General features: G+C 46.8%; 1 long non-coding RNA gene across 3 annotated transcripts in view; it reads right to left on the minus strand.

Moving 5' to 3' along the window:
* Window positions 1–12,878, minus strand: part of LOC121065807 — a 64,981-nt gene extending 52,103 nt beyond the window's left edge. For 2 of the 3 annotated variants that reach the window (XR_005817324.1, XR_005817325.1), the window contains exons 1-2: window positions 12,588–12,878; window positions 11,781–11,839 (exon numbers count right to left, since the gene is read on the minus strand). This is a non-coding gene — a long non-coding RNA (uncharacterized LOC121065807). The remainder of the gene's footprint in view (window positions 1–11,780; window positions 11,840–12,587) is intronic. The other variant, XR_005817326.1, reaches the window with a different exon arrangement.
* Between the last annotated feature and the right edge of the window lie 356 nt (window positions 12,879–13,234).

Raw genomic sequence — 13,234 nt, forward strand, 5'->3', positions numbered from 1 at the left:
ACACAAGGACAAACATTCACATCCCCTGTTTGCTTGGAGGCAATCCTAAACCTGCACGATGCAAGTGCAGTACTGATTATAAAGATGGTTTTTTGCCATGCACTATGAGCACTAATGTTTTATCACCACTTTCGGAGAGCAATCTGCAGTAAGAAAATTACAATAAAATGCAAGATATTTCGAGTTCCCCTGCGTGCAGTTCCCAAGCTGGGCACACAGCTACGGAGAAACCATGCAGCACTATCTATTCAGAGGCCATGAATACATTCAACTAAAACCAAGAAGCACGATCTTGAAAGAGGGGATACCATGATTGCACCCTCCTCCAGTGGCTAGCCCTTCTGTCAAACGATGCAGTACATGAAATGCATGGGAAGCGAGAAATATTTCGGCTTGCAAAAAAGGAAAACAGAAAGTGCAGATTTCAGGAGGAGGAAACGCTTACCTTTTTTCTTTCCCCTGCCCGTTTGCGAAGCCAACAAAAGCAGCACCTGCATGGGAAAGGCGTCTGAGACAGAAGTGCGAGGAGCAGAGGCAGGGACGCCCGGCGGTGCCCCTGCTCGCAGCAGGCACGGCAAGGCGCAAGCACCCCCTCCGCAGCGCGGCGGGTGGCCGTAGCCAGGAGACAGAGGTGCTTAAATTAGAAAACCGCTGCCGGAGGAAATAAACGGGAACCACAGCGACCCCCTCGACCCCAGCAGCTATCAAATCCGGGAAGATATAGTGCACATCTGTTTTACGAGGCCCCCGGGGAGCTCCAACTCCAGCTACTTACCCTGTCTGCATTATTAATAGATGTTAATGGCTCCATTATATCGAAGAGAAGCCTCTTCCTCTTTATAATATGGAAATTCCAAGTTAAAGAAAAAACAACAAGAAAACCTGCACTCTGAGAGGCAGCAGTCAGCTTCTCGGTCCCACCAAGTGCAGAACTGCGCCCCTGCCTCCCGTGCCGTCCTCACTGTACTGATTTGGTAGCCAAAAATCAATCCAAGGCAGTCAGCAACCGCAATAAAGCAAACAGGCAGACAAAGACTTCCTGCCATAAGACAACTCCTGAATACAGGGTTTTCTTTTTAATCAGGTTCTGAAATATTTCAGCTAGGGCATATACGCATTTTTAACGCAAATGACGCACTGTAAAAAACAGAACAAACCCACACCGCTCACATCTCTCTTGCCCCTGAAAATACATGGCTTTATTTCTGCAGCAGAAGTTACCCATCACCTCACAAAGTATTATTCGGACCGACTTGATGACAAAGTATCCTCTGTCAAGTCTTTGATTCAGTTGATGAATAAAGGAACGTGATCCTAAAGCATCCCTAGGCTGTGTTTTTGTTGATGCACGGATTTCCTCAGGGTCCATTCATCCTCAAGGTAGGTGTACTGCAGTCAGGCACCAAAGTGTCAAAAGACCTTCCACAAAAGATATTGACCTATTTTAATCCGATCCATGTATAAATGCTACAGAGCTACCACTGGGAATAAGTGAACTAAAGGCATTTTTAACTCCTTCATAGCACCAGGATGAAGGAGGTTGCATCAACAATAAACACGACCTCCAAGACCGTACAAGAGTGTAGTTTGCTCTAGCATCAGTGGAAGAGATCGAGCTAAGAGCCACACAAAGTGCTACAGCTCGCTCAAAGAAACAGACACCTCTTCATCTTAGTACTGCCATCAGATAATTTTGACTGGCGTTTATAAAATCGCGAAGTGCCAAAACAGACTTCACCCAGTCATCTCTTGCCCTGCCGTGTACGGTATCGACGTGAAACCGAACACAAACCCGCCGCAGGGCGTGAAGCTGCAGAGGAAGCGCTCCCCTTCAGGACGGCGGCACCCCAGAATTAATTGCACGATGACATTTTTTGCATACACGGGGGTGGGGGAGCGCGAACGTGTCAAGAATCACCTTCTCGCGTTGCAGATGCACGCTGCAGCTGTTTGCTCGCTTTCGGCAAATGAATGCGAAGTGCCGCTAATTCTTCCAAGACAAATGTAAGCGATTGGCTTTGTTGCCGCTCGCCTCTGCGGCTTTTGAGACCACGCAAGCACGCTGCAGACACGAAATCACAGGGTCTGGCGGTATTAACTGAATTACAGGCAGCGCTGATGTGATCATCTTCATCTCTCTCGCGCGCTCTCTAATTATTTATCCAGATCGAGCCTGACTGCTGGAAAATTAGCTCTCTACAGGAGGTAACAGAGCTGAAAGGTTCTTTTTACCAAGAAATGATGGGCTGGCCTCTAGCAGTACATAAGCCAGTGCACAGTTGTAAGGAAATGTCACAAGATGTAAATTTGCAAGTAGATTTCTCTCCCTCCCAGAAGAAATATGACATTCTTAGAAGATATGAAAATACACACACACTTATACAGAAACACCATATAAAAAGACAATAAAAAGCCACCTAAATTCCTGATCCCAAACTTAAAAGAATTTACTTAAATTGGGAAGAGATGTATTTTGGCCAGATCCTATTTTATTGCTTTGTATGTTTGTTCCCACTTGCTTTTCATAAAAAAGTTGGTAGTTTTCACTTATACAAAGATTTCACTTCTTGCCATCAACTGCAAAGAGACCAAGCTTTAGTTCTGATGCTTGGGGGGTAAGCGTGTGTGACGATGACACCAATATTTTAGTCACTCAATCAAACCAACTTAAGAGAAGAGTGGAGGAAGCAAAAATGATTTTTTCAAAAATTATTTTTTAAGCTCAAGATGCTCCTTCAGCATGGAACAATCTAAAAAAATATCTAAAAGCAACTGAACCTGATTTTTTTTTAAAAGCAATTAAAACTGCCAAACACTGGTAGTTTAAAAGGAACAGCTTTCAAATTATTTTCTGTTAGCAAGGCTATCATTATGAGCTGATTTGCTGTACTGCATGCATATACAGACATACGTTTTTCATACACTTTAATGTACACTTCGGTCCAATTCTAGTCGCATAAAAGACCAACAAATTTTAGTGCTAAACAGCTTTAACTTATTTGCCCATTTGAAGCATTATGCACGCAAAACATCTACACTCAAACAATGCAGCAGTACAACACAGATACACTGAATTTGGTATCAATGAGCTCTGCAACTTAACTGGTTATTTAAAAAAGACGGAAGCAGATCAGAGGATGAACCTCCTCACTTGCTGCATTCGCAGCCCTTTCAGTAGTGTCAAACCTTCCTTCCCAAATCTTTTAATTGCACTGGGTGTTATGCATGCCAGGGATGGAGGAGGGTAGTTGTCAGCCCACCTGACTGCAGAACAAAGAGCATTTTTTCTCCCAGCATTTGTTACTGATGCTTGAGCCACACCCTTTGGTCCTCACAAAACACACATTCTCCTTTTTCCTGTTCACAGGGAGAGCCATTTTCTCCCCAGTAGTAAAACATTAGGGATTCTCACGCTCTGGAATTGCTGCACTTGGGTTGTGCTGTTTTTGAACCCCTGCACATGTGTTTGAGGGACAGGGGCTCTGGGTGATGCTGTGTTTTGGCAGTGCAGGGAGCCCCTTGCTCCCCTTGGGATGCTTGGTTGTGATAGAGGGCACAGCCTCTGAGGTGGCTTCAGAGCAGGCTGAGTGCAAGGACAGAGGAAGAAAAGCCCCAAATCAGGTAAATGCCAAAAAAAGATGCCCTGCACCCAGCTCCTCTCCCAATCTTCCCCCAGGATCAAATGCTCAGGGCAGCCCAACCCCAAGCACCAATGTGCCAGCCTTGGATCCCCATCTTGCCCCCTGCAAATCCCAGCCACGGAAAGGCTATTTCTGTGCTGCTCCATGCAGAGGCCCTCCAGCCTCTCATGTCTCACCCACACACCAGTTAGGACTGCAGATCACAGGCATATGGCCGCTCCACAAACAGATATAAACCAAAAAACCTTTTAAGTGAGCTGTAGAATACCCAAAACATCCTGTTCTTTTTTTTTTTTTGCAGATTTATATAATGATGCGTATTCCTGCCTCGATCTATTTATAAGACAAACAGGCAACGCAAGGCAAGATGCAGACAATGCAAGAACAGGTACCTGTGAAACCACCTGTGCCACTTCTGCCCGTCAGAAACATCTCCCTCACCTCCACTTCATACTCCTGGATTTCTGGAGGAAATCCAGCAACACTGCCCTGCCAGCCTTTTCACAAGGCAGTAGCAACAATTCGGCTGTGTTTTCAGCAGCTCCATAGCAGCAGGCAAGCTGTAGGCATCCTGACGGCCCTTTTATTTCTTCAGGCACCCAAGTTACACATACTGACACACTGAGTTACAAGAGTGGTGTTTCCTCCCAAGTTTCAGGGCTGGCAGGGTTAAGGAATCGCTTGACTTAGCCAGGATTTCTTTTGCAAAACCAGCACTGCTGTGGCCTCTGAGGTCTGGTGTAGGGTTTTTTTGTTTGTTTTAAAACAGGTTTTGTTCAGCTGTTCCTTGGTATTTGATATGTTTTGACCCAACATGATACATCATGATCCAACAGCCACACACACGCCCCAAAGATAAGCAGTGGTGCTCCTGAGCTGTAGCGTGACACAGCACAAGAAAGACCTGTCGCCACTTCAGCATTAAGCCTCCAGAAAAACTTTAAGTCATACTATTCTTGAATGACCAAATACAGCTTTAAACATAAAAATAAAATCTATACCACCCAGGACATGTTGGGCTGCTGACTGCTAAGTGTTCTGGTGACTATTTTGGCTGTGGGTATGAGTGGAGATGTGTCATGGAGCTTCTTACTGCCATTGCCACGGCTGCTCATGGGGTGTGTGTTCTCAGAAACCCCAGGCTCCTCAGGAGCAGGACTGGCACCCACACCACTCCTGGGACACCCGTACCAGCAAACTCTTGCACTCCCTGCTATTAGTGGCGACACCGCAGCACGGGGGTGCCTGTTGCAGTGGTAGCGCTGCAGGAGGACAATGCAGTGAGCCACCAAAGGAAGCAATCCAGGCAGGGATGTCAGCTGAGGAAGACAGGCAGTGGATTATCTGGCTGAAACTTTAGGCCAGTGGGCTTTACAGTTATTTCCGTGGCACTGAAGACATACCTGAAGGAAAAACAGGTCCCCAGGACACTGCATGTTGCACGAGTAGGCAAGCAGCCCTCAAACACACAAAGCAGTACAGGGCACCACAGTCTTGGTATGAACAGCAGGCACACGAGTGCTCAGCACTTCTTGATGCTAGCAGTGAGCCTGTGCAGTTTATCCACCATGAGGTGACTTCCTTCCCACCGAGCAGCGGCACCTGCTGGAACCAAGGACAAACCAGGCGGACTAGCAGGAGCAGAATCAAGCCACCAAGTACTGCGACTGGCAGGAGCATTAATCCTGTTGTCCTTTTTTATAGTAACAATCCCTCTCTATTAGCAATCAAATAGGCACATTTATATGCACTGCTCTCAGTTCATGAAAATTTCAACTCCCTGTGCAAGGGTAAAGCTGCCGCTGTGGGTGTTTGGGGGATGCTCCCAGCCTCCTTTCCTTCCTCTGCACTTGCTTTCCTACTTAAGGCCCACCAGCCCTGCAAGCTGCTTCTCAGCCATCCCCAGCGCTCCCGTCGCTTTGTCAGGACCGCCTTTTTCAGTCACAGACGGTGATGACAAACGACAGCCTCCATAACCCAGCCAGCGATGCTGTCCAGGGGTGAAGCCAGACAGCCACATGGCCTTCCTACCGAGCGCGCATCGCTCACAGCACTACGTCCCATCCACCCGTCGGGGCCACAGCCCCTCGGCAGGCTCTAGAGCACACAGCGCTCCCCCACCACTCCTCCAGCCAGCGGGCATCGCTTTCACTGAAGGAAAAAAGCCTTTCTTCCCCCAAAAGAAGGCTGCACGCAGACCCGTACGCCATGTATTCCAGTATGCTCTGGTACTGACAGCCAGCTGGATGATGCACGCAGACACCCCGGGGATCAACCCCTCTATCCAGAACACCACCCGCGTTTTGGGAAGGAGCCTGCAAGGTTTTGAGGGGCAGAAATTCAGGCCCCACTTCCCACCTCACCCATATGAATGGGGTTACGAAGCAGGAGTAGGCTGCCCATTTCTCCCCAGAGGATCACAAACACCTCTACAGACACCAGACCTGACACCACGCTCACAGAAACTCGATACACAGCACTCCCACCACCGCACCCAGTTCTCAGCTGGAAAAGCAATGCCAGAGGGAAGCTTACATCTGCGTGCCCAAGGTCAGGCTTGGCACTGGTGACAGATTGACCTGTCTTAAGTCCCTCACGCATCCAGCCTTCAATCCCTGGGTTAGTCCTCAGGAAGTGCTTTGAAGGAAAATGGTTTTGCATTTTCCAAGCTAGGGAACCAGCAGAAGACACGATGAGGCTGCGCTTCTGGGACCAGCTGCAACATCACCCCCCTGCAGCAAGCTTCGCCCAGCCAGCACCAGCTCCGTGCTCCGCATGTGTGCCCATCCCCAGCAGCACCCCAGTACAGCGCAGAGGGGAAACAAGGGATAACTCACACCAGAAGTGCCTAGGTCTTGTCCAGTTTTCTGTCCGCTCCTTCCCTGGCTCACTGGGACCTTGTGATCCGTCAGCAGCAGAATGTTACACACAATCACCAGTACAATACCTACCACAACATACAAAGAGCACTTCCACCAGCTTCCAGCAAAACCCCCAAGCCCTCACAGGTGACTTGCATTGACCATCTGGTGCCTCTGCAGACCCTCTTCCCCACAGGTTTCTGAGGGCAAATGCAAACCCCTGCATGGCTGCCAGCAATACACATCTCAGCTCAGCAGCAGCCAGCAGCACCGTTCCTGCTGGTTTTGATGACGGCAGTGCTTTGCCTCACCCTGGTGAAGGTTTGGTTCAAGAGGCCTGGATGAGTCAAACACTTTGGAAGAAAGCCCACAGTGCATGGGCAAACTCAGTGAAAACCCAGAGCTCGTGCTGCCAGAGCTTTTGCCTGGCCATCTGCAACATGAACAGGCACCAGCAACGATTTGGATAAGGGCTCTTGCTGCTGGAAGCACAGCTGAGATGACTGGAGGCAGCCCTTCCTTGCAAGATGCTCTCAAACCACCTATGGTGTCCTTACCTTAATAGCTAGACAAAAGAGTAAAGTAATACTTTTCTTTCATTTGTGAAGAAATCTAGACTTTAACTCCCTCTCAAAAAAAATCAAATTTAAAATTGCACTTCAGTAAATCCTTAAAATAATCCATTTATTATTCACCGACCTCCAAGACAAATGCTGATTTTCACCAGAACAAAGAGCAGCCAAAACCCCAGCCAGACCTATCCATCACCAGCCTGGAGCCTCCCAGCCCCAGCACTAGGATGTCGGAGGAAGGTGACAACTCATCGGGACACCACGGAGCTTCTGTCCAGCCTTGCACCTTCCTTCTCACTAAACCCTAAGATTTGCCTTCCTTCGCGTGCTACCTCTTGGTAGGGAAGAGGCAGAAATTAAATCCATTCAGCCGGGAAAGTAGTTCTTTGCTAATCAGAAAAAATACTATTTTTCTCTTTTCCACCTTCCTCGTTCATGTCCTCCCCCCTTCTGCTTTAAAAAAAATAAATTCCAAGCTTACATGAAATTAACAGCATACTGCTGAATTACTAAGGAACGCATTTGCTACAGAGGTTGAACATCCCAAGTCTACAAGAGCAACTGCTGCTTTACATCAGCTAGATAGGTCAGCATTTATTTTTCTTTTTTTTTTTTTTTTTTTTTGAAGTTGATGGGTTTGCTCTTTAAATATAAAGAAAATAAAATGGGACTTCAGCTGACATAGAGCAACTATATCCAAAAAGTCTTTTGGTTTGTTAGAAAGGCTGAACTACTTCTTCAGAAAAACTCCGAATTTGAATTGACTGGTGTGTGAGACCAGCAGTTAGCAAGAAAAAAAGAGCAGACTCCCAGCTATTTTTCCACACAGCGAGACCCGCTGGGCAAACAAAACTGTATTCGCTATTTACCTTGGGGCAGGACCCAGAGTCCTTAAGCAGGTTAAGGAGTCTATTGTGTTAATCTTTACATCAGGCTGGTGTAACACGCATCATATTTAAACAAAATCATGTCAATCCCTCTTTAGTAAGGGGCTGCAGCAGGGGGACGGGACGCCAGCCTCCTCCACCCTACACGCACGTTGCGGTACAATCTGCCACCTTCCATAAACACTGCCATTTGTCTTCTCTTTAGATGCATTGCAGGAATATTTCCATATAAGCCCTATTAGAATAAAAATGACAGTGTGACAAACAGCTTCGCAAATAGGTCTGCTGCTCAAACAAAGCACAGATGCAACACGCTGATTTTCAGAAATATGCTGTGTAATTCACAAGTGCTACTAGTTGATCTGAAACCCAGTAAATTTAGGCAGTCACTTTATATCTTCCCCATCACAATACCTACTTCCTTAAATACACAGCTGAAGTAGAGCATGTGCTCTCCTCCTGCAACAGTTCCCCCAATCCCCTCCTTCTCCTCCCCTCCAATTTAGGCTGATTACAGGTTTCAAAATCTTAGAGATTCATTTTTAAGTTCCATTTAAAATGCTGATTTTTACTTGTTTCCTTTTCATCTAGATCAATACTGCACAGATGATAAATATGTACCGTTTACCATTTATACTTTTTCATCCTACCATTGAATATCCTAGAGTAAGCTTAGGAAAAAAAAAAAAATCAGTTCCTGGATAGCACTTTACTTCCCTCCATAGCCTATTCCCTATTTAAATTTTATCTATAATCATAAGTCTGAGTGGGCTCTATTAATGCAGACACCCATTACAACATACAGATATTAAGCATAGCAGAAAGGAGCTGCCTCTCAAAACGTTCACTGCTCATTTTAAAGTTTGTCTAAATTTATGATGATACTCCAGCGTATGCATTATTCTTTGCAAAACAGTGCCTCAGCATTAAGATGTCACCACATTAGTTTTCTATTCAGTCTTCACTGAGAGGAGAAGCCACCATTTTCTTCTCGACACATGCAAATTAAATTCTGTTTGTCTCTACAGAAAGTATAAGCCACAGAGAATTCTGCACGTCGGTGGTGAAACTGTCACCTAGCATTAAAAACAAGTATTAATTTGTAAATGAAATTCCTCAATCCTGTTTAAAGGAAGTAATTAAGCATTTAATGGGCTAACAAGCCAGCACAAATACTAGTTTTATTATTTCCAAGGTACCTCACAGCCATATAGAATTCTCTTCACACTGATCATCTTCTCTGCCAGAGCAGAGAGACCCTCGCACAACACGATTTTTCAGTAGGAGCAGGCTTACTTGGGTCTTGAAGAAGCTGTACATTTTATTCCATTGCAAATTTAGCAAGACAAATAGCTGCTCACACATCTGGGATTATTCGACTTGATGCACCTTGCACGCATCCTGCTTACAAAATGCAACGCATTCTTCAATAATCATGCAGTATTTTCAGCTTTCGAAAAAGCTCAAACATTTTTCTAGCAAGAATGCTTAATAACGCTTTATCTCATTACGCTAAGGTTTTTAAACAATGCCCACATTTAACTTACATAATGCACTAGGTTTTCTGTGATTATCTAGCAATTCCAACTATTCGGTATTACAGGAGTCTTAGAGAGCAGCTTAGGAATTCATTTTCCAGCAACCGTGTGAAACGCGTGAAGTTAATTCATTGCACTCCCAAGAAAAGAAACCTTAAAGAGAATGAGACAAACCAGTTCAGGAGCTGTATGCAGGCTGTCCTTTTGCTCAAGGCTTTAATAATAATTTCATAAATACTCTCCCGAACTCCGGAATAGCCATGCTGCGACACGAGCCACAGCGGAACGAGCCCTGGCTCTCTGGTAATGCACAAAAATCCCGACATATTGCAGGGCAGCTGAAAGACACGTTCATTAACTTTGTTGTCATGTCTTTAAAAAGGTCAGGCGGGATGCTGATTGCCAGACAACCACTTTGGTTCAGGCATTTTTATTAGACAAAAGGCTTACAGTTAGCACTGCATTGTGCCCCACCCATCTGACTCAGGATTGTCATGTTTTCACTCCATTAGGCTGTAGGGCTGTACTACAGTCTTCTAAGTAAGCATCCCCTAATACACCCGTGCATCTTAAACACGCACTTTTCCTCCTCTCATTCCCTCCCAGATAATATTTTGGCAGGTCAGACACGAGAAGGAAAGCCCCATGAATGAAACAATGGGGAAAGAGAGCAGCACTGACCTTTTCCTGTAATAACACCTCCCATCCCTCCCTCCCTTGCTGATTTCCAAACTAGGAAACCGGTTCTTTACAAATGAAGAATTACCAGAAGAAACAAAAATAACCCTCCTCCAAAGCACCCACTCCCCCACACCAAAAATCAGGGGAGCCTGTATTAATCATTTTTCCTGAAAATATTTTTAGCAAGGATTTTTCCTCCCTACCTTTTTTAACAAGGCAGCCTACATTGCCCTCGCTCTATCTGCATATGACATACTGCACAAAATGGTTAAAATAAGATGAAGCAAATGTTATTGTTTCCTCTCCCTGCGCCATGCATATATATTGGCACTGCTACACAAATACACAGTATGTGAAAAGAATGTTAAAAACTTTATGAAATTCCAGTTCTGAAACTTTCAGTAAACACATGAATTTAACCGTCTAATTCGTAAGAAGTGCAAGTTTCTCATGAAAGAGCACACATTTACTTAACAGCCATTTACGTGAGCAACTTTAGGCAGCTTTACCTTAACATTAAATACCAAATACATGCTATCAGAGAATACTGAAGACACTGTTGAAGTACAGACAACATTTTCTGTTTTCAAAGCAATTTTAAGTAATACCACATTCTCTCTGGACTCGCTGCATACGCTCAGTTTAATTAAAACCAAAACTTGTAGCCCTTATTTGCCTTTTGAAAGGGAAGCCTGACTGAGAATAGCCAACAGCAATATAAAGCTAACACAAGTCAAAATGGAGCATCATTTAGCCCGAGGTACTGAAGGGAAAATAATCAGGTAGGGCACGTTTTTCGCAGAAAGGCCTGATCGCCCCCGCCTTCCATTTCTAAAACTGCTCATCTCATGAGCATCCATTATTTTTCCCCTCCACGGCATCTTTTGAAGTGTATTTTGCGTCTCCAGACAGCCATCACGCATCTATGCGGTACTAGGAGTTTTCAGAAACATGGGCTTCTTTTGGAGGTAAAAACGCAGGCACGGTAAGAAGAATAGTTACTCGTTACACTAATATTTCACAGCATGTATTTGACAGAATCCTATTAACCCACAATTACTTAACCTGTGGTGAAACGTGGCCAACTCTTCCCTCGGAAAAGACATTTAATAGGCAGATGTTTCATGCTGATAAGGCAGTTTACATTCTTATTTCATTAAAAAACACAATTTTCACGTGAAACAAGTTACATACATTACCATACCTTAGCTTTGCTCTGTGGTTTTCATCTAGCCATTGAGTGTTGAGTGGCATTAAAGCAATCCTTAGGGTACCTACCTGCCGACATCTCAATGGCTCAAGAAAGGCCATAGCATTGCTGCAAGTTAATGGAAAGATCTCATTCTTTCACATGAAAAGGTGAAATAGGTGCTGGTGATGTGAGCACTGGAAATACAGGCAAATTCTTGGCAAGTTACTCGTTTTTCGGTACGAAAAGCGGAGTCTTTCAGCTATTACCCACAATGCCTCCCAACCAAAAAACATCTGCAATATGCTGCCATCCCAGTTTGTCGCAATCAACCCGCCTATTTAAAGAGGGGGGAGAAAAAAAAATCATCTGCCGAAATCCACAAGGACATACAACACGCCTGGTACTTACGCGTCGCACCGAGCCGCATGTGGGAGGGCAGCCCTGGAGGCGCCAGCCATGATGGAGACCTGCAAGACCCAGGTATTTGGGAAGATGTTATTCACCTGCCAGGCGGGTTGGAGCTGTAAAACACCCCACCCTTCCCCAGACCTACCACCTAGGATTTCGCCCATGATGCTCTTGTTTTTAAATGCGGTATGCGAGGTGCAGAGACACGCGTTCCAGGTATTTTAATATTAGGGCTACACCATCGATAGGAAAGACCGCTTAAGAAACACGCAAAACGCACAGTTATGAATAACCATTTCCTTCCCGCCAAAGCTCTGTGGGGGAAAAAAGGCTTTAAGCCATGTATTTCACACCTTCAGGAGGTGCTTGGTTAGGGCAAATGGCAGACTCGCACGGCAACGTTTGAAATCAAGGTCTCCTCAAACACTCTTTTTCCCTTTCTCCTCCAAGTTGATGGCCCCTCTTGGCCAATTCTGTGTAATTTACCTAGTTTATTAGAGAGCAGAACCACCCCGTCCTGCTGCACCAAGTGTTTTAACATCTATGCTGGGCAGGCAGCTGTTGCTGCAACACTGCAGGAGGAAGGGGCTTGTTGAAAGGAAGCATCACCAACTCCCATCCTTTTTGGCTTCCTTCAGCAACAGGGATGTCTTATAACCACTCTGGTGCGAGCAGCGTGGCAAAACCACATTCAGGTGGTGTTCAGGTTCTCTGACCGCTCTGACCTACAGCCAGAGCCCGGATGGTGCCCAAGGGGAGCCGAGCCCTTGTCACAGCCCCACAGACGCCCAGCGATGGGACCACCACCTCCTGGGTCACCCAGCATTGGGGCTGGATCCTGACAGACCCCTCCTTGGCGCAGCCCCCAGCAGGAGGTGGGCGCATGGGGCGCTCCCACGGCCACACCGCGCTTCTGGAACCTTCCCAGATGCCCAACGTGGGCATGCTCCGGGCGGGGGTCTGTGATGGCCCCACGGCCGGGCTTACCGAGCAGCTCTCAGGAGGGAAATATGGCTGAGAAAGCAACACGGGGCGTGCTTTAGGGTGGTTCCATGCAGGGCAAAGAGCAGTTGGGATGTGATGCTGGTGGAACTTTGGGGGGTATGGGGGGGGTGGTGGGGGTGTTATAACTTCAGGAAAAACCCCAAACCACCAAAATCACAGCGGGGAGCATCCTTCCAGCACGCGCCGTACAGCATCGGCACCGCGGCTGCCCGGGGGGAGGCGGCCGCTCCCCTGCGCCCTCCGCACCACAAGACGGGAGCGCGGTGCCCCCCGGTACCCGGAGCCCCCCCCGGTACCCGGAGCCCCCCTCCACGGCCGCTCCCCCGCGGGGACCCCCCTCCCACCCTCCCCTCGCGGCATTTTAGGACTTGCGGAAACTTTTCCACCGGGAGCCGCTGCCAGAGGGCTCCCCCTCACCCCACCCACCCCACCCCCAGACCGCGGGGACC

The sequence above is a fragment of the Cygnus olor genome, chromosome 2 (genome assembly GCF_009769625.2).
Source record: "Cygnus olor isolate bCygOlo1 chromosome 2, bCygOlo1.pri.v2, whole genome shotgun sequence".
NCBI lineage: Eukaryota > Metazoa > Chordata > Aves > Anseriformes > Anatidae > Cygnus > Cygnus olor.